The 4,941-nt window shown below is 31.3% G+C and overlaps 1 long non-coding RNA gene across 1 annotated transcript; it reads left to right on the top strand.

Annotated features, from left to right (window-relative positions):
* Positions 1–2,307: 2,307 nt before the first annotated feature.
* Positions 2,308–4,723, top strand: LOC111400081. Its single transcript, XR_002703835.1, has 3 exons — positions 2,308–2,436; positions 4,052–4,365; positions 4,473–4,723. It is a non-coding gene; the product is annotated as an uncharacterized LOC111400081 (long non-coding RNA).
* The last annotated feature ends 218 nt before the right edge of the window (positions 4,724–4,941 follow it).

Here is a 4,941-nt window from a genome sequence, read left to right on the forward strand (position 1 = left end):
GGAATGCAATAACTTATTTGGCCAAAAGTGATGTTGTAACTTTTTTTGAAAAAAGTGACAGCATGTCAAATTTTCACTTTCTCCTTCATCAAATATCATGCATGCATCAATGTACTTAATTCGAAGTTTTCTTTTTCATATGATAAAGCGTGACTATTTTGGAAAAAAGTGATAGAATGCCACTTTTTTGAAGAAAAGTGACACAATGTCACTTTTTTTGAGAAAAAGTGATAGAATGTCACACTATCCATGAGCAAACACCTTACACGCATCCATGTAGTGGATTCAAAGTTTTTTTTCTCATATGTAGTACTAGAAAACAAGGTATGAATTGGTATGTTTAAATTTTCAGAAAAGCACACGTATACATCCGGTTAATTGCTCCAATGATAAAGTGTGACTGTTTTGGAAAAAGGTCATAGAATGTCACTTTTTCGTAAAAAGTGACACAATGTCACTTTTTTTTTAAGAAAAGTGACAGAATGTTGCCCTCTCCATGTGCAAACACATTGCATGCATTCATGTAATTGATTCAAAGTTTTCATTTTTCATATGTATTCTCAGATAATAGGGCATGAATTGGTATGTTTAAATTTTCAAAAAAGCACACGTATGCATCCGGTTAATTGTTCTAATGATAAAGGGCGACTATTCTTGTAGAAAGGTAACGAATGTCACTTTTTCGTTGAAAAGTGACACAATGTGACTTTTTTGAGAAAGGTGACGAATGTCACTCTGCATTATCAAATATCTTGCAAGCATCTATGTAGTCGATTCAAAGTTTTCTTTTTCATATGTATTACCAAAAAACAAGGTATGAATTGGTATATTCAAACTTTCAAAAAAGCAAATGTATGCATCCAATTAATTGCTCCAATGATAAATGGTGACTGTTTCGGAGAAATGTCACAAAATGTCACTTTTTCTAAGAAAAGTGACAGAAATCCAATTTCTCACCTTCTCCTAAGAGCAAACAGATTGCAAGCATCAATGAATTGATTCAAAGTTTTCTTTCTCATGTGTATTACCAAAAAATATGGCTTGAATATATACATTCAAATTTCTAAAAACTCACACATGCATATCTAGCTAATTGTTCAAGAGAGATACTGTGACTTTTTTTGAGAAAAGTGACAAAATGCCACTTTCTCACCTTCTTCTTTGAGCAAACATATTGCAAGCATCAATGTACTTGGTTTAAAGTTTTATTTCTAATGTGTATTAATAGAAAATAGAGTTTGAATATGTACGTTCAAATTTCCAAAAACTCACATATGCATACCTAGTTAATTGTTCAAAAGAGATGCTGTGACTTTTGTTTAGAAAGATGATAGAACTCCACTTTCTCCTTTGAGCAAACACAAAGTTTTCTCTCATGTGTATTACCAGAAAATAGAACTTGAATATGTATGTTCAAATTTCCAAAAACTCACATGTGCATACTTAGCTAATTGCTTAAAAGAAATGCTGTGACTTTTTTTTTTTTTTTAAAAGTGATAGAATGCCACTTTTTCACATTATCTTTTTGTCAAACACCTTACAATCATCAATGTAATTGATTCAAAACTAATTTGAATTGACACAATCCTCTCAACTTCAACAATTTTATTTTCATACATGTTTCCAATCAAATTTATAAAATCGTCAAAAAGAAACTTCATAAATGTTAATTCAAACAAAAATGAGATGGATAATAAGCTATAATCACGAAATCCAAAACATAGAAATACTTGTAATTTTGTTTGTGTTTTTGTGGAAGATCTCCTCGACTTTTTTTTTTTTTTTTTCAGATTTTCAATGTTTTTGTGGATGGTTTCCTCGATTTGAAGAATGAACAAACTTTGTTTATGTATTTGTGGAAGATTTCCTCTTTTTCATTTCAATTTTCCTTTGATTTTTGCATATTAGAGGTTGATTTATGAGGATTGTCGTGAGTTTAGATTTTGAGCGTATATTTTATGTTCAATTTTAAGTAATTACTATTTAATCCAAGTTTATAATGTTTTTTCAAAACAATCCAAAAATATAGGGTATTTTTGTAAGTACCCCATTAATAATTAGAAAAAAAAAGGTTCAAACCCAATTAGGACAACCCACTAAAATAGCCCAACATGCACAACCAAACAAAAACTAAACCTAGGGCCCGTTTGGTAGGGATTTTGAGAATTGATTTTTTGACCGTTAGAAGAAAAGTGGGGTCCACATGTGAGAGAAGAAGTCAAAAATTACGACTTGAATAGTAAAATAAGGATCAAAAAATCAATTTTTTGGGGCAAAAAATTCCTACCAAACAGGGCTCTAATTACCTCTCATATTCAAGTCGCCAGCAACCGCTTTGGTATTTTCTGGCTACTGCACAACCCAAATCAATCTTACCCGTTGACAGTAATTTAGCTGGATCCACTCCATTGTCCCTCCAACCTGTTTATTGTTTAGGTAAATAATGATTTCGTACTTTTCTATTTTATTTTCCTTTTTGGATGTTGCAATTTAAATGTGAATTATATTTGATTGTTTTACAAGTTTGTATTTTGATTTTGAATTTTGTTTAACATTATTTTAGAATTTAGGTTTTAATTCTTAGGTAGGCAATTTAAGAATATACTTAGATACGTTTGATTGCCAATATTTTTCATGGAAAATGTGTATTTTTTTACCCAAATTTCTACTTTTTTGTCGTTTGATTGACATCTTTTCATAAAAAAAATATTTTTCTACTTTTTGTACGTAATTATATTTTCCTCAAAATTCAGGAAAATATTCTCTAGGATTTTATTTTCCAAAGCATTTACTCTTTTTCTCTTTCTCATCTATGAATTCTCTCTCCTCTACCTATCAATAAAAAATAGACAACTATAATATTTTTTAAGTTGAAAATTAAATCAATCAAATACATTTAATTGACAATTTTCATGCTTCTTTCCATGCAATTCTATACTTACTATCAAATGCACCCTTAGGATTTTTGATTTATAATTTTGCTGAAATGTCCATCTTGTTGTTTTATACCATAACCTACTAATTAAAAGAAGGAAGAACTTTGCAAGGAACTATGGTAAGGTATGGAATAAATTACATCACTTTTAATATTGTTTTGTTATTACATTCTTTTCTTATTTTTAGTTGGCTCCACCCATGGCCGTGAGCTTTAATTAATGAGATGATATCTTAATTTTTTGCTGGATATTATATTAAGTGATCTGTTATTTTTCTTAGTGTTGCAAAACATACAAACTACTTATTTCCTTTTAATATGAAAAACATTCATTGGTAAATATATGGTAGGAGACCACAAACAGGCATAAGATTTAAACTGCTAGGTCGAAAACAAAAAGAATAAGAGAATGGTCATTCAAGACTTAAGCCCCTATGATCTCATAACTATATGGCTTCTTTTGATGCATTTTGCCCCTTGAAGTTCATAGGTGGTAAGGGCTACAGTCGCGAGGGGAAAGAAAAAATGCTAGCAAACAATTTCAAGAATTTTTAACTTGTTAATATTTCATGTTATTCCACCTTTATTGTCGTTTTCGGGCACTATTCTCTCGTACTTCTATTGTTTATGCCCCTGTTTGATTAACATTAAATTAAATTACATTACATTCTATTTTTCTCTCTCCTATTTTCAACCATACAATCTTCTATAAAATAATATTACACGTAAATCGAAAACTTTACATTCTTTTTCAACCACTCATTTTTCTAAAAAATACTATTCCCCCCATTACCATTTTCAGGTAATGGGGGCCAAACAGGGTCATATCATCTTCTTTTTGCTATCTCCTCTATGCTGCAGGGCTATTTTATTTGGAATAAGGTCTACCTTCATTGGTTGTTATGAATCCTACTTAAATAATTAATTCTAAACTCTATACTGTTGTTTATGCCATTTTGTATTTATAAATTAAGGTTAAATTATTTTTATACATGTTTCTTGATATATTTTACAGTGATCCTCCATGACAATACACATCCATTTATATCCTGAGTTGTTATTCTTCCTACAAACGATTCACTAAAATGGTGGCATTGTGTTTTTCTTCAACAATAGATTTTGAAAAATATGACATCCGGAGTTGGATCTATTATGAATTTCGCTGTTCAACGTGCCATTTGTTCAAAATGGAGGCTCATTCCCTCAGAGGAAAAGTATATGGAATTTCGGGAACACATCCATAAGCGTCGCTTCATTTGTTAAAAAGCCAGGGAATGGCATCCTCGTATATCGTGTAATGATTTAGCGGATCTTGCAAAAGATGGAAGTTGGCGCTGGGCAATTGACAAACCCAGCATTCTGCAACCCCCTCCTGGTTGGGAAAGGAAAGTGAAAATCCGATGCTTTGGAAGCACTAAATATGCGGATGTGTAAGCACCCTAATTGTTTTTCTCTCTTTCTGTATGTTTATGAAACAACTGTTTTAGTTTTTACATTGCAGCTGACATGAATTTTGCCTTTCCACGATTTTTCACAGGTATTATGAAGCACCAACAAAAAAGCAACTGAGGTCTTTGGTAGATGTTCACAAGTACAATTCTGCACTATTTTGAAACTACTGTTTGTCTTTCACTTTTATTCCTTAAAGCCTAAATAGTTTATACCTTTCTTTGTCTGCGAGTCTTCTGATTCTTCTTTTTCGAGTTATCTGGATGCACATCCACGACATGTAGAAGGTGTCAACATGTCGCAATTTTCTTTTGAGACTTTGGTCGTCAAAGGAATAATATAAAGGGGTAAAACTTTTCCTTTCTTTCCTTGTCAGTCACATTGTAACAAGGATTTTTAGACTATGTTTGAGCCCGATTTTTGGTTAAAAATAAGTTTTGTAATAGTGATTTTTTTGGGGAGATTGTGTGATTGAAAATAAGTTTAAGAAAAAATGAATTTTTTTACAATGGAGCTCAAACAGGGCTTCAGTGTCATTTTATTACAAGGATAAACAA

The sequence above is a fragment of the Olea europaea genome, chromosome 9, assembly GCF_002742605.1.
Source record: "Olea europaea var. sylvestris chromosome 9, O_europaea_v1, whole genome shotgun sequence".
In the NCBI taxonomy this organism is placed as follows: domain Eukaryota; kingdom Viridiplantae; phylum Streptophyta; class Magnoliopsida; order Lamiales; family Oleaceae; genus Olea; species Olea europaea.